This window comes from Felis catus, chromosome A1 (assembly GCF_018350175.1).
Source record: "Felis catus isolate Fca126 chromosome A1, F.catus_Fca126_mat1.0, whole genome shotgun sequence".
NCBI classification, from domain to species: Eukaryota; Metazoa; Chordata; class Mammalia; order Carnivora; family Felidae; genus Felis; species Felis catus.
In genome coordinates this window covers 104,407,883-104,435,328 of record NC_058368.1, presented here as the reverse complement: position 1 = coordinate 104,435,328, position 27,446 = coordinate 104,407,883, and the positions used below count along the sequence as shown (strand labels likewise).

Here is a 27,446-nt window from a genome sequence, read left to right as displayed (position 1 = left end):
CCACGTGCTCAGGAGACCTACCAGACCCATGGGCTGAGGGATTAAGAGGCACCGGCTCTCTGGACCCCAGCCTCCAACAACCATAACAGGACCATAGGAGAAAGCTCACTAGATGCACATCTTAAAATTCCAGAAAATCATTCTTTAAGCTTAATTCTCCAAAGACGTGGACCGTTAGGAAGAGAGAAACCCTCCAGATTCGGGCTCTCAATTTAGAAACCATTTGGTAAATGTTTCTTTTTGCACCTGCACTTAGCGCCTTTATGCAATAGCCAGTATTGCATCTGCCCTAGCTCCTAACTCTGGAGAAACTGCAGTCTGTCAGGAGGGGAATAAACCATACCAGTTAGTAAGTTAATTAGGAAATGGAATGTGTTTAGGTATGTGTAGGAAAGAGAGCGACCAGGGAAACTCGGATTAACCAGCATTATGTTTTTAAATTGGTAAATCTGCTGACCGGAACACTGCACTGGGGCGGATCTTGTCATCTTCTCTGTGTTGCGCCCTTCACCCTACGGTGTTAGTTCCACCTCAGGCCAAGGACGGGTGAGACACAGCAGCGGGGAAGTGGGGAGGAGGGCAGAGGTTACGGTCTGGCAGAATCTGGGTGAAGTCATGCGAACGAACCATAGTTCCAGATCCTTCTGTCAGATACCCTCTAAGGTATCAACTGAAGGACCGGCTGACGTCTGTGACACTTGGCCCAAGCAGCTAGTTCACTGAGGGAGCGAGCGCCCTCAGCCAGAATGGGCGAAGGTGTGAGACAGTCCAATGTTGTATTAAATATTGAAAATAAGCCCCAAGGTAGGAGTACTCTTTAGAGAGGCGCTTTAGCCCTCTGATGCCACCCCTTAGGCCAGTTTTCTGTTACACACAGGAGAGAGAATGCCAGAAAATACTGGTGAATTAGTTTGACGAACTTCAGGAGTTTAAAGTGAGTATCCTTGACATTTTGACATCCTAGCCCATTTTCCTTTGGCTTTCCTAACGGAAGACGATGGAAGAATTGATTCTCCGCTTGCTTTTCTTCAGCTGCTGAAAAAACTCCCTCGATTTTTTGTTTCTTGAAAGATTCACCAATTTAAAAACTAAGCTTAAGTTTCTGTCAGCTTCCAGTTCTAAAAATTTTCAGTGTCTTAGATCAAACTGATCTTCTGTTAGTTCAAACTAATAAATAAATCTCTGTAGCAAACATCTTTTATGCCATTTACTCAAGCAGAAAATGCAGGTACTTGGTTTGCTTTTCAATTTTCTTTTTAAGGCAGCATTTCCCTTCCCCGCCCCCCAACAATTAGCAGTAACATCCTAAGGGTTTTTTTTTTTTTTTTCCTACCCGGTAACTTTGACAAGTTACCTAAGATTGGTCAAATCTTCTATTTTGGTTTTTATGGGTATTGCACCTGATACTGTCTTGCTTCATGCGACAAAAATACCAAGGGCGATGTATTACCCTAGTTTATTTTTTAAAGGACAAATACATTGTTTTAGGATCACTTATTTCTGTTGAAGTATTTCCCAAATTCAGATGTTGCTTCTCTAGACAACGAATTCATACAAAAATTTCTAACAGGTCATAAAAATACTTTCCCTTGTAAGTAGACAATCATGAATCTATTCAATCTTTGCTCACTTGTTTATAATCAAAACAAAAAGGGCTAGAAAACAGATGAAAACCTGTCTATCAGGTCCCTACTCTGTGCCACGCACTGGACTAAATGTTACATACGTTTTCTGGGTAATTCTCACAATAGTCTATAAACCATGATAGGTGCTGTGATTATCTTAATTTGTATATAAGAAAATTAAAGCTCAGAGAACAACAAACCTGCCCACAGTCACACGGACAGAAAGGAAATCTTTTGTTATTAAAAAAAAATAACAACAAAATGGATTCAGTAATAAATTACAGAATCACAAGTTCATATTTAGTTTTCTTGTTGCTGTTACTGAAAGCATGCTTATATGTACGTAAACACATGGCCCTGATACTCTCCTTTGCCACATGAAGAAGTTAAGGTCCGTGGACGTGAAATGACTAACCCCCAGGGACACAGCCAGTTAAGTGGATTTCAGAACCAACCAGCAGATGCATATGGCGAGGCTCCTGTGACATGAATTCTTAAGATGTTGGCGGTGTGTCCAGAACCTCCACCCCTGGGTCCTTTTTTTTTCCTTTTTTTTCCTTTTTTTTAAGTTTATCCATTTTGAAAGACAGAGGAAGAGAGAATGAGCAGGGAAGGGGCAGAGAGAGAGAATCCCAAGCAGTCTCTGTGCTCCATACTGAGCCCGACACGGGGCTCCATCTCATGGTTGTGAGGTCATGACTTGAGCCAAAACCAAGAGTTGCTCACTTAACCGTCTGAGTCACCCAGGCACCCCTTCCACCCCTGGGCTCTTAACATGTGTAGCAGAACTACTAGGCTCACGGCATAGACCCGTCCTCACTTCTTCATGTGATGCTGGCACCTCTGTTTCATTGGACAAAGAAACACAATGCGTATTCCTGTTAAGTGTTCAGATGGCTGTTTGTTTACACTGCGGAGGAGTAACCGTGGTAGTTCCAGGGCTGTCACTAGTGAGCCTGTCAATGTAATTGTGTGGTGACACCACCGCAGTTGTGAAGCAATCATTCATATCCATCCTTGTGTTTATATTTAGCAGTGGCTGTTAATGGTGTAATTATAGGATATAAACAAGCTCCACCCAGAGTGAGGCCGAATGATGAGATGATTGCCTGGGGACCTAGGTTACCCAATGCATCTTGCGCTATGAAATGAAAATATCCAGCACGGACAACTTTATTGTGACTATAAATTTGGCCTCCCACTAATACCACTTCAAGCCAAATTATGTATGTCTGATGAGGCATAATTTCTTATTAGATTCGGAGAATGCCAGGGCAGACTACATCATGATGGGATTATAATTTGAATTTTAATCAGGTTTTGTTCATTCCCCCATACTAGCTAATGAAATTGATTTGATAACATAGTTAGTCAAATGAATAGGGGACAACATAGGACAAAAAGGGAACAAATTGTATTGCTTACCACAAAGAGTACTACACTCTTTTATAATAGTAAGTGTAACTGTTGGCATTTTTTTCCTGACCTTTCCACGAACCCTCTTTCATCAGCCTCGTGGTGGTCCCCTCCCCGAGACAGATGTCGGAGTCTGGGTTTTGGCCTGATTAGGGATTTAACATATTGAATTCAGCCTTCTAATGATTCGCTACAGTTTTATTTTGACAGCCCTCTGTGCAGACCCTGCCTGTATATAAATCAGTGCCCCTCATTGCTGACCAAGAGAGCGTGTTGAAAGCTCTCCATCAAAATATCTATCATTCGGGAAGTGGAGAGAGAAGTTCGTCTAACAGACTGTGGTTTGCTCCCTTGTACGTACTCTGTTCCTCTCTTTTCTTCATCTAGCACACCCAGGATTCAGACATTTGGAATAAATGTTTAAAGCAAGAGATTCCATTAACTGTATGAAGTCATTGCTAGAATAGCTATGTGATCTTGCTGTCGTGTGATCTTCTAAGTCATAGCTAGGATAGCCTCTACCCTGTGATCTTATTGTCGGTCCTCACCACACCATCAGCTACCTGAGAATAAGTCAGAGAAAATTAAGTTGCCTGAATAATGACTCATTTCTCCTTAAAACTAGCCACTTTTAACTCATTCCAGTGAGTATTTAGCTTCTAACCAGAGTATTTATTACCTGGTCATTTTTTCTGAATCACAGTTACATATCTAAGTACATGAACAACTAGAGTTTCATGAAGATTAAAAAGTCAAGTAGAATAAGCTAGTGGAAACAAGGTGATACACTTGTGAATATTAAAACCATGGTATTAGGGTGCCTGGGTGGCGCAGTCGGTTAAGCGTCCTACTTCAGCCAGGTCACGATCTCGCGGTCCGTGAGTTCGAGCCCCGCGTCGGGCTCTGGGCTGATGGCTCAGAGCCTGGAGCCTGTTTCCGATTCTGTGTCTCCCTCTCTCTCTCTGCCCCTCTACCGTTCATGCTCTGTCTCTCTCTGTCCCAAAAATAAATAATAAACGTTGAAAAAAAAATTTTAAACCATGGTATTTGCCACACTAACAGACAGTTCTCTCGTTTTTGAATGCATAAAGATGGCAAACTGTCATTACTGTGAATGGCTTGGGGGCCAGGTAATATATTGTTTCTCTAAAGTATTTAAGTCATCAAGGCAGTAGCAAGAGGTCAGTGTGTGATTTGCTTAACAGCTGGAGGCAGATCAGGGTGAACGGAGACTTGTTGTCAAAACATTCTCAAAGGGGAAAATATTGATAAAAAATTAAAAAAGAAAGTTCTGGAGTTTGCATAAAGTGAGAAGGAATAGAATTTATTCCCCGCCTCTGTAAGGGTACTGAATATCACTTCAGTTTGCAAATATTGATACAACTGTCATATTATTTTCACACTGCGACAATTTTGAGTTTTCTTCACTTGAAACATTGTCCCAGGGGGCATTGTGACTGTTAAACTAATCTTTATTCATGATTTATGCAGCCTGAACTCAAGTCTCTGAAACAAAATTAATAAATCATGTGTTGATGGAGAGAATGGCAGAGACTGGAGACAATTTGAAGAACAATTTCTATGTGATTGGAACCACTTAGACCAACTTTTAGTTTATGGAAATTTTCGGCTTAAGATACAAAAACTCTTAGGGCCTCCTGGAAACTGTACCAATTCGTTTTTTCTGTTTATTTATTTTAAGGGAGAGAGTGAGTGTGTGAGCATGTGCACACAAGGGGGGGAGGGGCAGACACAGAGAGAGAGAGAGAGAGAGAGAGAGAGAGAGAGAGAGAGAATCCCAAGCAGGCTCCACGCTATCAGGGCAGAGCCCAACGCGAGTCTGGATGCCACATGATCCCACTGTGAGATCATGACCTGAGCCAAAATCAAGAGTCAGATGCTTAACCAAGAGAACCACCCAGGCACCCGACAGTTCATTTTCTTGCCTGATTTACTCAAAGACGTGCTAAAGCCAGGCTACCCAAACTGACCTATCGTCAACTCACCCTTTAAAAGATACCTAGCTAGGAACATCACATAGCTTGACTTCACAGCACACCAGAACTCTAACTCAACCCCTTCCGACTGCAAATTATGTCCATTTGTTCTTGCTGTTTTCTCAGAGGAGCTTTTAGAATTTAACTGAGTACCCTCTATGGAACTATAACCAAGCAATCACCTAGGAGACAAAGGTACATTGGTAATCAGTCCCAGATGCGATGCTGGTTGGAATGCCAACCAGGGCTAGCCGTTCATGAGTTACAGTTGTGTTCCACCATGGTGTGTGGTAATCACAGCTTTAAGAACACCAAGGAATTAAGGTGTGATTATTTCTTAAGTCAACTTTATTGGGGCCCCTGGGTGGCTCAGTCAGTTAAGCGGCCGACTTCGGCCCAGGTCACGATCTTGCAGTTTGTGAGTTCGAGCACAGGGTCGGGCTCTGTGCTGACGGCTCAGAGCCTGGAGCCTGCTTCTGATTCTGTGTCTCCCTCTCTCTCTGCCCCCTCCCCTGTTCAAGCTCTGTCTCTCAATAATAAATAAATGTTTAAAAAATTTTAATAAGTAAATAAACTTTATTTTTTAGAACAGTTTTGTATTTACAGAAAAACTGCAGATAGTAAAAAAAAAAAAAGTTCTCATATACCTCCCACCCAGTTTCCTCTATCACTAACACCTTAAATTAGTATAGTATCTTTGTTACAACTAATGAACCAATACTGATGCATTCTTAGTAACTCAAGATTATGCTTCATTCACATTTCCTTAGTTTTTATGGAATTTTACGTAATATGCTTTTTGTGTTCCGACAGTCAGTTGTCATGTCTCCTTAGGCTCCTCTTGGTTGTGACAGTTCCTCACACGTATGCCTTGACTTTGACAACCACAAGTCAGTATTTTGTAGAATGTCCCTCCATGAGGATGCATCTAGGGTTCTGAGTTTGGGAGAGGAAGACAATGCAAGTCAAGGGCCAGTGTCATCACACATGAAGGCCACATGTTATCAACATGACTTTTCCGGGTTGATGTTGACCGTGATCACCTGACTGAGGTGATGGCGTGTACCAGGTTTCTCCACCCTGAAGTTGCTCTTCTTCCCTCTCTTCCATACAGCATCCTCTGGAACGAAGTCACCATGCCCAGCGACACTTGAGGAACGGGGAGTTATGTTCCACCTCCTTGAGTCTGAGCATGTACATAACTTATTCAGATTTCTTCTGCACAGGAGATAGGTCTCTTCTCCCTCCCCCTCCCTTGATTTATTTATTCAGTCACTTATTTGTAGAAGTATGGACTCCGATTTCGTACTTGGGCTCATGGTGCAATACTACTTTTTTTTTTATTTTCCACCTGTAGTCAGTGGAGCTCTTACACTTTGATCCTCTGTCTTTTTGAAATAACTCCATTATTGTGTGTGTGTGTGTGTGTGTGTGTGTGTGTGTGTGTGTGTGTGGTGGGCTTTTGTGATCATTTCTCTTTAATTTAATTGTATCTTGCACATAAAAGTCAGCCAAAGTGGTAGTTACCAGCTTTTCTCCTCTGTGTGCCAGTCATCAATCAATTTCTTTTCAAGTGAACAAGTGGCATTTTTAAAAAACCTGTCACATTTGATGTTTGACCCGAAGATTATTTGGTACCCTTGATCTTTCCTCTCCTTGTCTGTACCATCCAGTCATGAGACACTTTTTGGATTCAAAGGTAAATTATTTTAAAAGTAGTAATAAATAGAGTAAATCAGAAGAGACTAGGGACATAGAATAAATGGAATATGAAGAATTTGATCACGAAAAACAAAATACAGAATACAAAAGCAACGGGCTTTTAGAAATTTAAAAAAAATTGCACTTTAAAAAAAAAAAGCTGAAAATTCAGGATAAGTACACAAGACCATTTCTGAAACTAACATATATCTTAATATGATCAAGAACATTGAGACCAGAATAACAGCTCAGAGCACACTAACTAGTAAACTGGTAAGGACAATAAACTAATACCTCATGAGGATCAGGACCAAGACTCCCTTCACAAAGTGATCACTCAGTATTCTGCTGGAAGCTACAGCCCATCCAGGAAACAGAAATCTGTGGAAAGAAGGAAAAAGATCATCATTTATAGGTGATGTTTCTGTTTACCTAAAAACAAGAGAATCAATCAAAATATAATGAATAAAAATTTAATTAAAAAAAAACCCCTATCTACAAAATAAACCAAAATCAATAGCTTTTCTGTCAATGAGCAATAAGTGTGTGTAAAATATAATGGAAAAGATCCCATTTACTAAGATGTAAAATATTCAATAATAATAAATGAGTACTTGGAAAACTGAACTATTTGCTGAGAGAAATAAAAGCAAACTCTAATAAAGGCTATGTAGCTAGATAGGAAGACTAAATATTTTCAAAATGTAGTTCTTTTCTATGTTATTCTTCAGGTGAAACACATTTTTAAGAAAATCTCAGGGGCGCCTGGGTGGCGCAGTCAGTTAAGCGTCCGACTTCAGCCAGGTCACGATCTCGCGGTCCGGGAGTTCGAGCCCTGCGTCGGGCTCTGGGCTGATGGCTCGGAGTCTGGAGCCTGTTTCCGATTCTGTGTCTCCCTCTCTCTCTGCCCCTCCCCCGTTCATGCTCTGTCTCTCTCTGTCCCAAAAATAAATAAATGTTGAAAAAAAAAATTTTTTTAAAAGAAAATCTCAACTTTAAAATGGTGACTCAAGGTTAAGAAAAAAACAAAAAACAAAGAGAAAACAAGAAAACAACAATAACCCAGGAAGAATAAATAGAAATGATCAACAAGATGGGGGGGTGGGAGGGAGGGAGGGTGGGTGATGGGTATTGAGGAGGGCACCTTTTGGGATGAGCACTGGGTGTTGTATGGAAAGCAATTTGACAATAAATTTCATATACTGGAAAAAAAAATTTTAAAAAAAAAATGATCAACAAAATGTGGAAGACAAGAGATCTTTGTCTAACAGTTACTGAAATGAATTATAAAGCTATCATAACTTTGAAATGTGATGTTTTCCAAATATAGATTAATGAAGCAGTGCCTAGGGAGAGATTCTACGATGAATAGGGATTTACTGTTGAGAACAGTGGCATACACATGAAGAAGTTACCAATAAATAAGATTGAACCAGTTGATAAACAATTTGGAGAAAATGAAAGCTGGCTTTTGACATCACACCATACACCAAAATAAAATTTAAATGTATTGAAGAATTCATGAAATTATAAAAGTCACAGAAAATCTACAATGAGGGGCACTTGAGTGGCTAAGTCTGTTGAGCATCTGACTCTTGATCTCAGCTCAGGTCTTGATCTCAGGGTCATAAGCACAAGCCTGTTGTTGGGCTCTATGCTGGATGTGTAGTCTACTTAAAGAAAAAATCTAGGATAAATTTTAATCTGCTCTTGGAATGAAGATTTTTCTCAGTAGAGGAATAATAAAGGATATCACAGAGAAGAATATCTAAAAATTTTTGTCAGGGGCGCCTGGGTGGCGCAGTCGGTTGAGCGTCCGACTTCAGCCAGGTCACGATCTTGCGGTCCGTGAGTTCGAGCCCCGCGTCAGGCTCTGGGCTGATGGCTCAGAGCCTGGAGCCTGTTTCCGTTTCTGTGTCTCCCTTTCTCTCTGCCCCTCGCCCGTTCATGCTCTGTCTCTCTCTGTCCCAAAAATAAATAAACGTTGAAAAAAAAATTTAAAAATTTTTGTCAAACAGACTATAAACAAAACTAGAAGACAAATGATAGGATTTTTTTTTTTTTTTTAAAGAAAGAGAGCGTGCACAAGCAGGGAAGAGGAAGAAGGAGAGGGAGAGAGAGAGAGAATCTTAAGTAGGCTCCATGCCCAATGTGGAGCCCGACACAGGGCTCGATCTCACAACAGTAAGATCATGACCTGAGCCAAAATCAAGAGTTGAACTCTTAACTGACTGAGCCACCAGGCATCCCGGGATTTTTTTTTTTAATTTAAATACAAATAACAAAGAGTTAATATTTTGAAGATATATAGAGAATTCACTAAGAGAAAGGCAAAAACAAAATCAAAGATTGGGGGAACATGAGTAAACAAATCAGAAAGACAAAACACTATGGCCAAGAAACACATGATCAGGTTTTTTTTTAATTAATTAAATTTATTTATTTGAATATGAAATTTATTGTCAAATTGATTTCCATACAACACCCAGTGCTCATCCCAACAAGTGCCCTCCTCAATACACCTCACCCACCCTCCACTCCCTCCCACCCCCCATCAACCCTCAGTTTATTCTCAGTTTTTAAGAGTCTGTTATGTTTTGACTCCCTCCCTAACCTTTTTTTTTCCCTTCCCCTCCCCCATGGTTGTCTGTTAAGTTTCTCAGGATCCACATAGGAGTGAAAACATATGGTATCTTTCTCTGTATGACTTATTTCACTTAGCATCACACTCTCCAGTTCCATCCACGTTGCTACAAAAGGCCATATTTCATTCTTTCTCATTGCCACGTAGTATTCCATTGTGTATATAAACCACAATTTCTTTATCCATTCATCAGCTGATGGACATTTAGGCTCTTTCCATAAATTGGATATTGTTGAAAGTGCTGTTATCAACATTGGTGTACAAGTGCCCCTTTGCATCAGCACTCCTGTATCCCTTGGGTAAATTCCTAGCAGTGCTATTGCTGGGTCATAGGGTAGGTCTATTTTTAATTTTTTGAGGAACCTCCACACTGTTTTCCAGAGTACCTGCACCAGTTTGCATTCCCACCAACAGTGCAAGAGGGTTCCCGTTTCTCCACATCCTCACCAGCATCTATAGTCTCCCGATTTGTTAATTTTGGCCACTTGACTGGCGTGAGGTAATATCTGAGTGTGGTTTTGATTTGTATTTCCCTGATGAGGAGGGACGTTAAGCATCTTTTCATGTGCCTGTTGGCCATCCAGATGTCTTCTTTAGAGAAGTGTCTATTCATGTTTTCTGCCCATTTCTTCACTGGATTGTTTTTCAGGTATGGAATTTGGTGAGTTCTTTACAGATTTTGGACACAAGCCCTTTGTCTGCTATGTCATTTGCAAATATCTTTTCCCATTCCATTGGTTGCCTTTTAGTTTTGTTGATTGTTTCCTTTGCAATGCAGAAGCTTTTTATCTTCATGAGGTCCCAATAGTTCATTTTTGCTTTTAATTCCTTTGCTTTTATTTTTTTCAACTTTTTTTATTTTTTTATTTTTGGGACAGAGAGAGACAGAGCATGAACGGGGGAGGGGCAGAGAGAGAGGGAGACACAAAATCGGAAACAGGCTCCAGGCTCCGAGCCATCAGCCCAGAGCCTGACGCGGGGCTCGAACTCACGGACCGCGAGATTGTGACCTGGCTGAAGTCGGAGGCTTAACCGACTGCGCCACCCAGGCACCCCTAATTCCTTTGCTTTTAATTGCCTTTGGGGATGTGTCAAGTAAGAAATTGCTGTGGCTGAGGTCAGAGAGGTTTTTTCCTGCTTTGTCCGCTAGGGTTTTGATGGTTTCCTGTCTCACATTCAGGTCCTTCATCCATTTTGAGTTTATTTTTGTGAATGGTGTAAGAAAGTGGTCTAGTTTCATTCTTCTGCATGTTGCTGTCCACTTCTCCCAGCACCATTTGTTAAAGAGACTGTTTTCCATTGGATATTCTTTCCTGCTTTGTCAAAGATTAGTTGGCCATACTTTTATGGGCCTAATTCTGGGGTTTCTATTCTATTCCATTGGTCTATGTGTCTGTTTTTGTGCCAATACTATGCTGTCTTGATGATTACAGCTTTGTAGTAGAGACTAAAGTGTGGGATTGTGATGCCTCCCGCTTTGGTGGTCTTCTTCAAAATTACTTGGCTGTTCGGGGTCTTTTGCAGTTCCATACAAATTTTAGGATTGCTTGTTCTAGCTTTGAGAAAAATGCTGGTGCAATTTTGAATGGGATTGCATTGAATGTGTAGATAGCTTTGGGTAGTATTGACATTTTAACAATATTTATTCTTCCCTACTAAAGAATGAATGGGTCAACCAGGCAATTAGAGAAGAAATTTAAAAATATATGGAAACAAATGAAGATGAAAATACAACAATCCAAATGTTTTGGGATGCAGCAAAGGCAGTCCTGAGAGGAAAATACATTGCAATCCAAGCTTATCTCAGGAAACAAGAAAAATCCCAAATACAAAATCTAATAGCAACCTAAAGGAAATAGAAGCAGAACAGCAAAGAAACCCCACACCCAGCAGAAGAAGAGAAATAATAAAGATCAGAGCAGAAATAAACAATATAGAATCTAAAAAAACTGTAGAGCAGATCAATGAAACCAAGAGTTGGTTTTTTGAAAAAATAAACAAAATTGATAAACCTCTAGCCAGGCTTCTCAAAAAGAAACGGGAGATGACCTAAATAGGTAAAATCATGAATGAAAATGGAATTATTACAACCAATCCCTCAGATATACAAGCAATTATCAGGGAATACTATGAAAAATTATATGCCAACAAACTGGACAACCTGGAAGAAATGGACAAATTCCACACACTTCCAAAACTCAAACAGGAAGAAATAGAAAACTTGAACAGACTCATAACCAGCAAAGGAATTGAATCAGTTACCAAAGATCTCCCAACAAACAAGAGTCCAGGACCAGATGAATTCCCTGGGGAATTCCACCAGACATTTAAAGCAGAGATAATACCTACCCTTCTCAAGCTGTTCCAAAAAATAGAAAGGGAAGGAAAACTTCCAGACTCATTCTATGAAGCCAGCATTACTTTGATTCCTAAACCAGACAGAGACCCAGCAAAAAAAGAGAACTACAGGCAATATCCCTAATGCATATGGATGCAAAAATTCTCAGTAAGATACTAGCAAATCGAATTCAACAGCATATAAAAAGAATTATTCACCATGATCAAGTGGGATTCATTCCTGGGCTGCAGGGGTGTTTGAACATTTGCAAATCAATCAATGTGATACATCACATTAATAAAAGAAAAGAACCATATGATCCTGTCAATCGATGCAGAAAAGGCATATGACAAAATTCAGCATCCTTTCTTAATAAAAACCCTTAGAAAGTCGGGATAGAAGGAACATACTTAAACATCATAAAAGCCATTTATGAAAAGCCCACAGCTAATATCATCCTCAATGGGGAAAAACTGAGAGCTTTCCCCCTGAGATCAGGAACACGACAGGGATGTCCACTCTCACCGCTGTTGTTTAACATAGTGTTGGAAGTGCTAGCATCAGCAATCAGACAACAAAAGGAAATCAAAGGCATCAAAATTGGCAAAGATGAAGTCAAGCTTTCACTTTTTGTAGATGACATGATATTATGCATGGAAAACCCGATAGACTCCACCAAAAGTCTGCTAGAACTGACACATGAATTCAGCAAAGTCGCAGGATACAAAATCAATGTACAGAAATCAGTTGCATTCTCATACACTAATAATGAAGCAACAGAAAGACAAATAAAGAAACGGATCCCATTCACAATTGCACCAAGAAGCATAAAATACCTAGGAATAAACCTAACCAAAGATGTCAATGATCTGTATGATGAAAACTATAGAAAGCTTATGAAGGGCAATGAAGAAGATACAAAGAAATGGAAAAACGTTCCGTGCTCATGGATTGGAAGAACATGATCAAGTTTTAAAGGCGTATTTATTTGCTTCATTCCATTTCCTCATCTTTTTTTTTTTAAAGAAGAGAGAGAATGAGAGTGAGTGGGTGGGGGAGGGGCAGAGAGAGAGATGGAGAGAGAGAATCCCAAGCAGGCTCCATGCTGTCAGTGGAGCCCAATGTGGGGCTCGAACCCATGAAATGTGAGATCATCACCTGAGCCAGATCAAGAGTCAGATGCTCAACCGCCTGAGCCACCCAGGTGCCCCCTGTTTCCTCATCTTTAAATAAAGAGGTCTGTTTAAAAATATGGCCAATGTAAGTGAAGACAGACAGAGTAGTACTGAGACTGGGTGAAAGATGGGAAACTTAGGGAGCAAAAGAGAATTGTTTCAAAAAAGAACCTGACAAATCGCAGATCCATTCATTGTAACATCATAGAAACCACAGAAACAATCTTCAAAATATATGTGGGAACTTGGCAGAGGGTAGACAAGGCATTAAAAATAAGGGAGAAAAAGAAAGATTGTTTAATAAATGATTTAGCTCTCATTATGACAAAAAGGTAGACTAATGCCTAACTCATACAGATGGGTAATTTTAGATGAATTAGAGGCCTGTGTGTGTAAAATAAACCTTTAAAATTACTAAGAGGAAATAGAGGGGAGAATTTCTTTATGACTGTGGGGGAGAGATTATTTTTCAGTCAGTATACAAAAAGGACAGTTCATAAAGGCAAAGATGGCATTAAGAAGTAAAATTCTTTTATGCAGAGGCTGCTATAAATAAAGACACAAACCCTGAATTGCAAAAATATATTTTCAATGTATAAAACAGAAAATGTTTTTGCTTCCACACTGTATAGATGGAGAACGTTACAAGTTGGTAAGAAAAAGACAAACAACTAACTACAAAAAAGAGCAGCGAAGGATCCCTTCAGGGAGTACACAAAGGAGATTTAAAGGACCAATAAATGGGAGAAGAGATGGTAAGCCTCACTAACAATTAGGGGAAATGCTTACTAAAACCAAGAGGCACCATTCCTCGGCCATCAGAATGGCAAAAATAAAAGAAGTATGACTTTCCAAATGCAGAGCAGGATGAACAGAACAGACAATTCTCTCAGCTTGCTGGGCATGCCATCTGATGCACCACTTTGGACAGCAAGGTGGCAATACTTGGTCACATTGAAAATGTGGCCTGTGATAAAGAGCTTTACCTCTCTAGAAATATTCACTAGAGAAGCACATGCAATCAAAGCCTGGTACAAGAACAGTCACTGAAGCAGTATTGGTCATGGCAAAACCTAATGTCTGTGGACGGAGGAAAGATAAAATATGCTATGTTCGTATTTTGTTTCCTTCGTGGCTGTGCCTCCAGCCACCTGAACGGTTTCAGGAACATTTTTGGTGCACATTAAGTATTTGTTAAATGAATGATCATGAGGATGCTCACAGCAGCTGAAAATGAACAAACTGGATCCCTGTGTATCAACAAGGATAGATTTTTTTTTAAATGTTTATTTAGTTTTGAGAGAGAGAGAGAGAGAGCACAAGTGAGGGAGGGGCAGAGAGAGGGAGACACAGAATCCAAAGCAGGCTCCAGGCTCCAAGCTGTCAGCACAGAGCCTGACACGGGGCTCAAACCCACAAACTGCAAGATCACGATCTGAGCTGAAGTCAGACACTTAACCAACTGAGCCACCCAGGCAGCCCTCAATATGGACAAATTTTAAACAAGTATTGGGTGAACAAAATGTTTCTGGAATATGTCTACTATGGTACAGATTTAATGTACATAAAACAATACTGTGTACTCTTCAAAGATAATGACATATTAAAAATAGTAGACATGGACTAGAAGAAAACCAACAAAATTTATAACGGTGATTGCCTCTGGTAAGAAGTGAATGATGGTAAGAAAGAGAAAGAGGGAAGAACAGAAGTAGGGATAGGGGTTGGGGGAAAAAAAGGCCACTTCAGCTGACCTCAATGGTCTCATTTCTTTTAATAAGAAAAGTATCTAAAGCACAAATGACAAAATGTAAACTTTAAAAAAAATTCTGAATTGTAAATACAGAGGTGTTTATTTTCTCTGTAAAACTTTTTAAATAAAAAGAATATTTGTATCCAGAAAATAAGAAGAGGTGACTATATAAATGGAAGTTTAAGGAATAAAAACAGTGGAAATTAAAAATTTGGTGGATGAGGGTCACCTGGGTGTTTCAGTCGGTTGAGCATCCAACTCTTAATTTTGGCTCAGGTCATGATCCCAGGGTCATGGGAACAAGCCCTGCATTGGGTTCCACACCAAGCATGGAGCCTGCTTGGGATTCTCTCTCTCTCCCTCTGCCCCTCCCCCCTCTCTAAAAATAAAAATAAAATATGGTGGACGAAATTTTCAAAATTCATTTTCTGCATTTATTTTTAACTTTTATTTATTTTTGAGACAGACAGAGACAGAGCATGAACGGGGGAGGGGCAGAGAGAGAGGGAGACACAGAATCGGAAGCAGGCTCCAGGCTCCCAGCCATCAGCCCAGAGCCCGACGCGGGGCTCGAACTCGCGGGCTGCGAGATGGTGACCTGAGCTGAAGTCGGACGCTCAACCGACTGAGCCACCCAGGCGCCCCACATTTTCTGCATTTAAAACAAAGTCAAGTATATGGCCTAGATCTTAGAACAAAAAGACAAGGAGATATAAAAGAATATTTCATGGACATGGACAGCCCATCCTAGAAGTCCAACATATGATTAAGAGCTCCAAAAAAAGAATAAAGACAAAGGGGTGATACAAGTATTTAAAGAAATAACATTTCCCAGAGCTTCAGATTAAAAGGGCAAAACTCTATGAAATTCTCAACACGAATGAGAAGGAAAAGATGCTAACAATATTCAGAGAGGGGGAACACTTTAAAGAAATAAGAATCAGACTGGCATTTTATTTGCCATCAGCAACTCATGAAAAAATTAATTCACAGCTCAGAAGGAAAAGAGTTTGAAACCTAGAGTTTATTTATCATTAAGCTATTAATTGAGAGAAAGGGAAAATAAAAATTTTAGAAATGTCTGGAATAAAGATCTCTGGGGGAGAAAATTGTTTGAGAATATTCTATAGCAAAGGAAGCAGAGGACCCAAAAGAAAGGAGAACATATTTGAGAAAATATTGACCCTAATTTCAAAGAGTGTGATGAAAAGAAATCCTAGGGATGTGGCATGTTTAGAAAACAGTGTGTCTGAATTACACAGTATGTCTGACTGTGTGAGTCAGAGAGCAACAGGAAGCATGACTTCAAGAAGAATGTGGATTTTCTGTAACGATTTGATTAACCAGATGTATGATCTTAGCATTTGGGTGAAAAATAGGCTACTATTGCCAACAAGAAAAAAATAAAATAAAGGCAATTCAAACTGTCAGGAAAAACAAAAAGCTCCATAAGAAATACATAGTGCAACTATGAAACAAATGAAAATGTGTTGTGATTTAGAGCAATTGGTAAAAAATAACTTAAAAATTTTTAAGTTTTGTTTTTGTTTTTGTTTTTTTGAGATAGACAGGGAGAGAGAGCAAGCGAGCCAGCAGGGGAGGGGCAGAGAGAGAGGGAGACAGAGGATCCCAAGCTCCAGGCTGACAGCAGCAAGCCCGATGCAGATCTCAAACCCATTAACCATGAGATCATGACTTGAGCCAAAGTCGGATGCTTAACCAACTAAGCCACCCATGTGCCCCCCCCAAAATAATTAACACTTTTATAACAACTTTGAGGCCTGGGGCATTTTCTTTCAAGCAATATGGATTAAGGAAACCCACATCACCTTCTGTCAGTGTCTAGTCACACTACTTAGTTCTGAAGCAAATTGTATCTATGGCGACTCATAATGTTAAAATGCTTTCTTGGTTTTCGTTTTCTAGAACCTATTCGTAAAGAATCTGTGGAAGACAAGGGTGATTACAGACAATTAAGTTATAAACCCTAAGAATGCAAAATTGATGTGGCTGAGAGAATCTATGTGAGTGATGGAAAAGAGAAGCAACAGAGGGAGGTAGAATAGTGCCAGTTTCCTCGACTTACACAACTGGGGGGAGCTTAAGAGATACTGGCTGAAGGTGAACTAAAAAAGAAAAATACAGGACCATTATTTAAACCTATAAAGTTAACAAAGAACTTAAAAGTAAAAAATATAACAAAATTTAGGGAGAGGAAAAAGGAGGGAAAAAAGGGAGGGGGCTAAATTTCTAATTTTTTAAAAACAAGGAATTGATATTGCTTAAATTTGATAAACCAGGAATTGTTACAAGTGTAACCACTTGTAATTCCAGGACTAGGAGTCGTTTGTGAACTAGAGGTATTTTGCTTCCATGTATACCCTCCTTTAATGAGTGAATCTGTTTTTCCATGAGAATACATCACTTTTACAATAACTTTGAAAAGGGAGGTGAAAATTTACGATTTTCTCTGCCTTGCTGATTCCCCCTCCCCATAAGAAGACAGTCTAGCTAGAGAAAACTCAAGAGCTTGCTTTTGAGTTTTTTATGTTGTAACTTCTGTATCCTTCTTAGAGCATTAGAGACCCTCGATTACAGTTGTGCCAAAACTAAAAAACCTACAGAGCAATCACTCAACAATGGACAAAAATGCCCAAACAACTCAGAAGGAAACATTAAAGGTCAGTTGCCTTGCAGACAGTGCTATGTACATGTCATCTCCTCTTGGCCAGATGAGTCAAACATCACCCAAAATCAACAGGGAACAAATGAGTCCAGTGGACCTGGTCAGTAGAGAAATGGATGATTCAAGGCTTGAATGATTCAAGAGAGTGTACAGACGTATAACAAAGGTGAGAGTCTATACTCGTTCATTGTTCACTCAAAGGAATTTAAAAGAGTATGACTCAAAATGTTTATGAAAAAAAATTCAGGAAGTAGTACATTTTGAACTCCATAATTATGGGGTGCCTGGGTGGCTTAGTTGGTTGAGCACCTGACTTTGGCTCAGGTCATAATCTTGCAGTTCCTGAGTTTGAGCCCTGCATCAGGCTCTGGGCTAATAGTTCAGAGCCTGGAGCCTGCTTCGGATTCTGTGTCTCCCTCTCTCTCTGCCCCTCCCCAGCTCACACTCTGTCTCTGTCTCAAAAAATAAACATTAAAAGGGGTGTCTGGGTGGGTCAGTCCGTTAAGTGTCCGACTTCAGCTCAGGTCATGATCTCGTGGTTCGTGGGTTCGAGCCCCACGTTGGGTTCTGTGCTGACAGCTCAGAGCTGCAGCCTGTTTCAGATTCTGTGTCTCCCTCCCTCTCTGCCCCTCCCTCGCTCATGCTCTGTCTCAAAAATAAATAAACATTAAAAATGTATTTTAAAAAAACATTAAAAAAAGTTTTTTTTTAAATATGTGAACTCCATAGTTTTTAGAAAGGTAATGATAACTCAGTGCCTAGCATGTGCCAAGCACATGCTGAATGCTTTACATGTATTATTTAATCTTCAAACGAGTCCAGTAAGGTTAATACCATTTAAAGATGAGGAAACTGAGTCACCAGGAGTTAAATAACTTGCTCAGATTTACATAGCCAGTAAGAAGTGGAGCACAGATTATATCCCAAATCTGCCTGATTCCAAAGCCTGTCAGTTTAGAAAATACAAACACATTTTTTTAGAAATAAATCGATAACTAACTATAATCACAACACTCAGGGATTGCGATGTATTTTAATGTATCTCACCTCCCTAATGTATTTCCTATGCATAATACATTTTTATTTCTTAACAATTCAGGGATCATACTGTAAATACTATATATTGTTTGCTAATCTACTTTTTTCACTTAAGAATAAATTATTATTTCATGATTCGGTATTCTTCTGCATATCAGTCTTCAGGTCTTCTTGGTATTAATTTATTCATTCAGTCAATATTTATTGATGCACAAAGTAGTACTCCAGATACTTGTACTACGTAAGTAGACAAGCAGACAAAAATGTCTGAAGTCAGGAAGCTTCCATTTTAGTGGGAGGAAATGACAATTGACACAGTAAGCAAAGTGTGTATCATGTCGGAAACTGACACATAGTACAAGGATTAAAATATAAGGCAGGATAAGAGGGATGAGAAGAGCAAGGAGGGTGGTAGGGTGTTTGAAATTTTCACTGAAAAATGATACTTGAGCAAAGCCTTGATGGAGGCACAGGAGTAATCCGTAACATTATCATCACCCCCAACAAGACCCTGTGCCCAGTCGCAGTCACTTGCCATTGCCCTTTCCCCACAGCCCCTGGCAACTTGGTGTTGCCAACTTTCTGTCCCTATGGCTTTGCCTCTTCTGGACATTTCATGTAAATGAAACGGTCACAATATGTGACCTCTTGTGTATGGCTTCTTTCGCTGAGTATAACGTCTAGACGTTTCATCCAAGTTGTAGCACGTATCAGTACTTCATTCTTTTATGGCTGAATTATATTTTGTTGTGTGGATACGCCACATTTGTTGATCCATTCATCAGTTGATGGACACTGAGCATTTCCACTTTGGGGTACTGGGAACAATGCTGCCTTGAACATTCATGTGTAAGTTTTCGTTGGAAGCTTTGTTTTCAATTCTAGCAGGTATATACCTAGGAGTGGAATTGCTGGATCAGATGGTAACTCTGTATTCAATTTTTTGAGGAACTTCCAGACTGTTTTCCAGAGTGGCTGTGCCAGGAAGAAAGCACTTAAAGCCAGAATGAACAGCTAGTGCAAAGGCCACCGTGGCTGGAATGGAGTGAGCTCAATATGGGATGGAGAGATAAAGCGGGGGGGAGGACTAGAATGTGTAGGGCCCTTTAGGCCATTGTAAGGAAGTTGGCTGTGATTCTGAGAAAAATGGGGAGCCATAGGAAGGTTTATGAGCAAGGGATCATGTGACCTAGCTTCATTTTTTTAAGTTTATTTATTTTCAGAGAGAGAGAAAGTGGGAATGGGGGAGGAACGGAGACAGGGAGATAGAGAATCCCAAGCAGGCTCTGCACTGTCAGTGTGGAGCCGGATGCAGGGCTTGAACTCAGGAACCACGAGATCATGAACTGGGCCAAAATCAAGATTCAGACAGTTAACCGACTGAGCCACACAGGGAACCTCCTAACTTCATTTTTAAAAGAATCTATGTGGCTGCCTTATAGAAAACACACTATAGGGAAAAGAAGATTAGGAGACCATCAGAGTAAGCCAAGCAAGAAATGACCAAGTTGGAAGCAGTGGAGGCAGTAAAAGTGGTTAGATTCTGCCTAGGTTTTGAAAGTAAAATTAAGCAGATTTTCTTTTTTTTTTTAATTTTTTTTTCAACGTTTTTATTTATTTTTGGGACAGAGAGAGACAGAGCATGAACGGGGGAGGGGCAGAGAGAGAGGGAGACGCAGAATCAGAAACAGGCTCCAGGCTCCGAGCCATCAGCCCAGAGCCTGACGCGGGGCTCGAACTCACGGACCATGAGATCGTGACCTGGCTGAAGTCGGACGCTTAACCGACTGCGCCACCCAGGCACCCCAAATTAAGCAGATTTTCTGATGGATCTGGTGGTGGTAACACAAAGAAAAAAGTCAAGAATAAGTACTCAGCTGTTGGCTGCCCGAGCATCTGGAAGGATGGAGATGCCGTTGACCAAGATGAGGACGACTGTAGGAGAGCAAATTTTGTAGAGGGGTAGATTCAGGAGTTCGGCTTTCAACATGGTACACTGGAGAAGTGGAGATCTTACCTAGGCAGTGGGATGTACGAGTAAGGAGTAGAAGAGAGAGGTCCAGGATGGAGAGAAATTTGGGATTAATCGTGTTACTGGTTGAGGATTATGAAGGAAGTGAATTTAGACAGAGAGGAAAGGGGCACCATGGACTGCATCCTAGGGCTCTTTACGGTAAGAGGATAGTGAAAAGGGGAGGAAACCCAATCAATTACGATGTCCTGGAAGCCAAGAGAAGAAAGTGTGCCAAGATGGAAGGAGAAAATAAATAGGTCAATATGCTGCAGAGGTCAAGTAAGGTAAGGACTGAGGATCGACCGTTCGATTCAGGAACATGTAGATAACCAGTGACCTTGACCAGGAGTTTCTTTGGAGTGGTGCTGGCAGAAGGCTCATTAGAATGGGTGGAGGACAAAAGGAAAGGTACTGAAGGAAACTCTTGAGGGTTATGGATGGCTTCATTATCGTGACTGTGGTAATGATCTCTCAGTATACACATATGTCAAAACCAATCAAATTGTACACTTTAAATATGTACATGGTAGGGTACTTCAGTTATACCTTCATAAAGCTGCAAGAGACAGAGAATGGGAGGACAGAAAGAAACCTCTTTTGATGATATTTGCTGCAGGGGGAGCAGAGAAATGAGGTAAGAGCTACACAAGGCAGAGAAAAGAGGATTTTTTGAGGTGGGAAAAATAACCAGCCATGTATGTGTATGCTGTTGGGAAGGGTCCAGAAAGAGAAAAACGAAGAATGATTGTGGGGCAGCATTCCGGGCTCGGTCTTGCGGTCACAAATTTCCATTCGGTGCAGCTCTGTGTTTTTCTCCAGTCATATTCAGCAGCAAAGGGTATAGGCGTAGAACTGGCAAAGAACTGGATCGTGCCCTTGCCAAGAGAATAGACAGGAAAGAGGCAAGAGTTGTGGGTACATGCAAACAGATGGCTTCTAAGGATGGAGTTTTTGTTTAAATGGGCTTAGGACCAAAGGACAATCATCAAGAGGATGAGGTAGAGTCAAAAGGGAGAAGAATCAATGGATTAGAGGTTCCAGGGAAATTGAAAGCTTGTTGGAGTTGGGGTACTGGAGGAATCGTCAGGGGTGGTGGTCATACTGGGAGGCATGACCCAGCATTCCATGATATGGATGTGTACAGTTTGTTTAACCAGTTCAGACCCCTTTCTAAGATGAGCCTTTAGGATCATGGAAGCTATCTCCTTCCCTTCTGCCACCTCTTATTTCCTGATCATTCCTGATTCTCCCTGAGATCCCAGGAATTTCTACCAGGTTCAACCCCTCCCTTCTCAGATGACTTAACCCTAATCTAACTATTCTCTATAAGCACCTCCGCCTCTCTGATCCCAACCCTCTAATAACATCTGCCCGTGTATGCTGAGAATTCTACGATTCCCTTGAGAACCAGAAGGGAAGCCAGGGGAAGCAGGCCAGGCGCCATATGTCTGTCCCTCTAGGGTATCATTGGGGGCAGTCCACCTTATCAAGGGCTCAGTCTTTCATGAAGTGTTGTTAGATTGGAGAGAGATGGGGTCTTTTCCTTTTACAACTGGGGCTCTAGCTCCAGAATTTGCAAAGACAAAAGAGTTTAGGTCTTTGAGTGTATAGCTCCACCTTTCTAGGACTCTCATTGTATGGAATGTGATCTTTGTCACAGAGGACACTATTTCCCGTTCCATCAAAACCCCTATAAATGTTGTTTAGACATATACTGACCATTGTAGTGTCACCATATTTTTTTCTGTATTTAAATGATCTCTGTGTTACAATCTTTAATGGGAAATCAGTTTAACAGAATAATTAAATCCTTTAGGGAGGATGAATTTGAACTCTCTAAGTTATTAGCTGTTGGTATCTTGTTTTCTTTAACACATGTACGTGATGGGAATGGCATTTAGATTTTTTTTTTTAATTTTTTTTTCAACGTTTTTTATTTATTTTTGGGACAGAGACAGACAGAGCATGAACAGGGGAGGGGCCGAGAGAGAGAGAGACACAGAATTGGAAACAGGCTCCAGGCTCTGAGCCATCAGCCCAGAGCCTGACGCGGGGCTCGAACTCACGGACCGCGAGATCGTGACCTGGCTGAAGTCGGACGCTTAACCGACTACGCCACCCAGGCGCCCCATAGATTTAAATGCATGTGTAACTGTTTACCTCCTAAACATTGTCTTTTAACGGTATTTCCTTCCCTGGTATATCATCTTGATAAAGCTTCACGGAAGGCAAAATTCTCCCTCCTCTCTCCACACCCACCTTTTTCACCTTTCCAACTCCATAGCTGCAAACCAATAAAGGCACACACCCATAAAATCACATGCGACGAATACTGCCTAGCCAAGAAACCTACCCTCATCACAACACTTTCCTCAGGCTACCTCTGCCAATCAGACAGTTAATGCCATGTCAGCACCAACATATGGAAGTCCATCATGTTTGTTAATTCCCTGGGGTCTGTACGTCCTCTTTCGACACTAGTCTTACCATGTAGATCACCAAGTTCCATGCTGCCATCCTGTCATGGGTGACACAGCCATACTGAAATCCATGGGAGTTTAAGACATAACCCCCACTGGGGGAGTGTGGGTGGCTCAGTCGGTTAAGTGTCCAACTTTGGCTCAGGTTATGATCTCAGTCTGTGAGTTTGAGCCCTGCATCAGAGCCTGGAGCCTGCTTCAGATTCTGTGTCTCCCTCTGTCTCTGCCCCTCCCCCACTCACGCTCTGTCTCTCTCTCTCTCAAAAATAAACATTAAAAAAAAAAAGACATCACCCCCATTGAACCTAGCTCAAAGATCATTATGCATAACTCCATGGACCAGAGAAACCCCAGTGCTACAACCTTTCAACCCTTCATTCTCTCATGCATCTCTTCTTGCAACTGTTGTGGTTTTCTCTCTTGCTTTGTGCCTTTCTGCACAAACCCTAGTCTGGCGCATACAGTAGATGCTCAGTTATTAACAGGCTGAGCACTCCTTGGAAGATAGCCAACAGAGCCATGCACTTTACCTAGGGTCTAACTGAGGAGGACTTTCAGTAGAGTGTATGGAATGGAAATGGGCAGTTCCTGGCTCAGCGTTCATTTTAATTTGTTTTAAGTTTATTCATTTTTGAGACGGGGAGCAAGTGAGGGAGGGGGAGGGGCGGGGGGGTGGGGAGAGAGAGAAAATCCCAAGCAGCCTCAGCACTGTCAGCACAGAGCTGGACGCAGGGCTCGATCCTATGAACCCTTGAGATCATAACCTGAGCTGAAATCAATATCAGACGCATAAGCAACTGAGCCACTAAGGTGCTCCCAGCATTGGTTTATTGACTTAGGAAGCGTATACTGCTTTCTCCCTCCCCCAGAAGATGATTTTGTTAAGTGAGAAGCATAGTAGGAAAATGCAGTTAAGGCGGGTGCTGCATACCTAGAGATCATGGATGGAGATGTTTTGTCTGACCAAATACACAGTTGTCATGTCAGGGTAACTGTCCTCACATTGTTCATGCCTCCCCTCCCCACTCCCCACCCCCCCCCCCCCCCCACACACACACCCTCCTCAACCCGTCTAAGAGGCAATCTCCTGATGTCTGTGTTTTCACTTGATGCCTGAACTGGGCACTGGGCGGCCTGCACTGGGGAAAAGACATTCTTTTGTTCTTTTGCTCCCTCACCTTCCTCAGTGGAATCAAGGGTTTACGAGGTTATTTTTAGCCACTTTTGTCAGCAGGGAAAGGAAGAAAGGGAAAAATGAAGGAGGCCCGATGTTCTGCTGCAGCTTCCTGGAAAGAATGGGCTTTAAAAAAACACCACTGGTGAAGATTAATTCCTTTGTCAATAAATGTGGGCAGCTAATCTAGTGCCAATTGCCCATGCCTGGGGAATGAGCCCTGAGGACTCGAGGAAACCAGATCGTCTTGCGGTAGGGCATTTGTTTCTCCCAAACACTGACCAGGCATCTGCCATTACTTTCCATTTTTTAAAACTGCAGAGGAAAAAAGAAATGCCAAATGGTTTCTGCAACTCCAAAGGGCAAACTGGATATGTTTTGACATATGATGAAAGCAAATTATTCTAAAATCTATTCATATATAGAATTATCTTTCTGGGACACACCAAACTAAATGTCAGTTCCATGCATGAGTTCCTTCAATGCACTAAGCCAGTGGGCAGTGACTTGTCTTGGTTGGTTTTAGTTATTGACTTGGACTCACGGTGGGGTTGCGATTACTAATGGGGCCGTCGTCGGAGGTGCTTAGTAGCCCTCCTTTTGCCTCCCAAACAAGCAACCACCCCCACTAAGAAGATATGGTCTCCCTCCCTGGCTCTTGGCTTTAAGGGTCACTTTCATGGGCTGTCAGTTACTCTGGCTTCTCATCAGGAGATAAAGCCTAGGGTCCTACCTGGTGCAGGGAGCATCAATTTTTACTGGAAGCTAAAAAGCCTTGGAGACCTGGGGGAATAAATCCCCTACCGGAGACATTAACGATCTCTAGGAGAGGGGAAAGCCAGGCTGGCCCCGCTTGCCTCACCCTCTCGTCATCCAGCCCCCAGAGCTCAGGAAGCTTCCTGATTAAGAGCAGCTTTCACACTTTTTAATTTTTTTTTTTTAACTGTAGCCCTCAGGGATCAGTTTTACATGGCAATCCAGCACACCCAAACACGAGACAGAACTTACCTTGCAAAGTACAAAGGACGCCAGCCCTTGTTTTTTGCCTAATTCCATTTAATTCTGTGTCTTCCTTAAGTGCTGCCCAAGACACTTGTGGATTTCACAAGCCACCAGTAAGTCACCCCCCAGAGGACGAGAAACACCGTCCCCGACTAGCAGAATACCGGTGTTTGAAGGTGGGCAGGGGCTGCAGAAACAGGTCCTCCCAGGAGAACGTGCGCCTCTGCTCTGCGGTTGGCTAGTCTGTGCTTGAATGTCTGCCCGGCAACTCTGAGGAGCCAGGCAGGTGTTGCACGCTTTCCCTGCGGCTTCACAATCACCACCAGGAGGTCTGAGTACTGCAACGACCCTCATTGTACAGATGAGCCTCAGCTGACGGAAGAAGCTGGAGGTGCCAGCTGGGAAAGCCAGATTTCAAAGGCGATCGCTCTGACTCTGAACCCGCTCGTAACCTTGACCCTACCTGCTCAAAGCCCACTGGTAACCACTCATTACCCGCAGGGTCGGGTTGAACTTTTTAACCTCTGTAGCTTCATTTTACTCCTTTCCTCCTTCCTCCCTCTGCACTACAGCCCGAAGGAACTTCCTTCAGCTGGGCTGACACTCTAGGACTTCCTGGAACTCTCTTCTCCCTTTGCTTGGTTTGCTCCTCTTATTTAGACCTTATCTAGGTGTCAGTTTAAACCTCATTTCCTCTGGGACCTGTGCCCACCCCACCCCCACCCTCCACAGTCGTGATAAGTGCCTCCCTGTGAACGTGCAGACCACGGTGTATTTTTCTCTGCCCTGTTGCAAATGTTTCTATCTCCAGGGGTGTGCTGGTAAATGTCCAGCAACCAGCTCTCTGGGGAATAGGGGGCGGCGGGCGGGGGGAGGGGGGGTGATTTAGCATTTGCCCATTTCCTTGGTGTAAATACTTCCACACTTGCCAATTTGAAGCCATCAACATGGCTTCACTGAATGTGAACTTGGAAAGGCATCAGTGGGATTGTGCAAACGGGTTCCAGCGCATACCGCTGGATGTCTGTCTTATCCTCTCTGACCTGGGGGAAGGCAAGGATCATCTCTGTCTTGCTGACCATTGTATATCTCCTCGGTGAATAAGAAGGGCAGGCAAGGGCAAGATAATGGGCTGGTGTTTGAGACATATTGAGATAGTGAAATGTGTTGCTTCTTCCCAATGAGTAAGGAAGGAATGGGAGAGGAAAGGGTAAAGGCCGGGTGTAATAAAAATAATAACCAACAGGGGGGTGCCTGGGTGGCTCAGTTGGTTGAGCATCTGACTTCCCCTCATGGTGTGATCTTGCAGTTTGTTGAGTTTGAGCCCCACACTGGGCTCACTGCTGTCAGCCCAGAGACTGCTTCGGATCCCCCGTCTCCCTCTCTCTCTTCCCCTCTCCCACTCCCACTTGTGCTGTCTCAAAAAATAAACACTTAGAAAAAATAATAAGAGTAACCAACAATCACTGCTTCCTTACAGACTATACCATATTTCCACACACACTGCGTCATGTGATTGTTTTCACAGAAAAGTAAGGAGGAGGGGTGTTATTTAGTCGATGAAGAAACCATCTCCCCAAAGGTATAGTGATCTACACAGGATTACACAGTTCACACCTGAGCTAGAACAAAGTTTTTCTTGAGTTTTAGCCCCACATCCATTTACTGTTCAGGGTGGCTTCCCACATCGACGTCCCTGCTTGTCGTGAGAAAATAGACATTTGGGCAAATGCAGAGATTGAAGCAGAGAGGATAATGGTGCAAGGAAGAGCAAGCACTGCCCAGGTGTGAGGAATGTTGTGCCTGTGCACGTGTGCACACAGGCCAGCCACACATGACACAGTATCTTGGGAAAGGAATACCAAGTGAGTGACAGAGCCATTGGTGACAAGACCCCTCAGCAGTGAGAGATGGGATTGTGAGCACTTAAGAGTGGGGCTTAAATAAGGCAATCCTGAGAAATAAAACCAAAGCTGGAGGCATTACAATCCCAGACTTCAAGCTGTATTACAAAGCTGTAATCATCAAGACAGTATGGTGCTGGCACAAGAACAGACCCTCAGACCAATGGAACAGAACGGAGAACCCAGAAATGGACCCACAAACATATGGCCAACTAATCTTTGACAAAGCAGGAAAGAATATCCAACGGAAAAAAGACCGTTTCTTTGGCAAATACTGTTGGGAAAACTGGACAGCGCCATGCAGAAGAATGAACTTGGACCACCTTCTTACACCATACATAAAAATAAACTCAAAATGGATGAAAGACCTAAACATAAGACAGGAAGCCATCCAAATCCTAGAGGAGAAAACAGGCAACAACCTCTTTGACCTCGGCCACAGCAACTTCTTACTTGACATGTCTCCAGAGGCAAGGGAAACAAAAGCAGAAATGAACAA

The 27,446-nt window shown here is 41.9% G+C and overlaps 1 protein-coding gene and 1 long non-coding RNA gene across 6 annotated transcripts in view; one reads left to right on the top strand and one right to left on the bottom strand.

Annotated features, from left to right (window-relative positions):
• Window positions 1-27,446, top strand: part of MARCHF3 (membrane associated ring-CH-type finger 3) — a 151,867-nt gene that overhangs the window by 59,066 nt on the left and 65,355 nt on the right. The window lies entirely within an intron of this gene.
• LOC102900144 overlaps window positions 1-27,446 on the bottom strand; it is a 135,824-nt gene that overhangs the window by 53,500 nt on the left and 54,878 nt on the right. For all 4 annotated transcript variants that reach the window (XR_006598571.1, XR_006598559.1, XR_006598550.1 and 1 more), the window contains one exon: window positions 7,034-7,120. This is a non-coding gene — a long non-coding RNA (uncharacterized LOC102900144). The remainder of the gene's footprint in view (window positions 1-7,033; window positions 7,121-27,446) is intronic.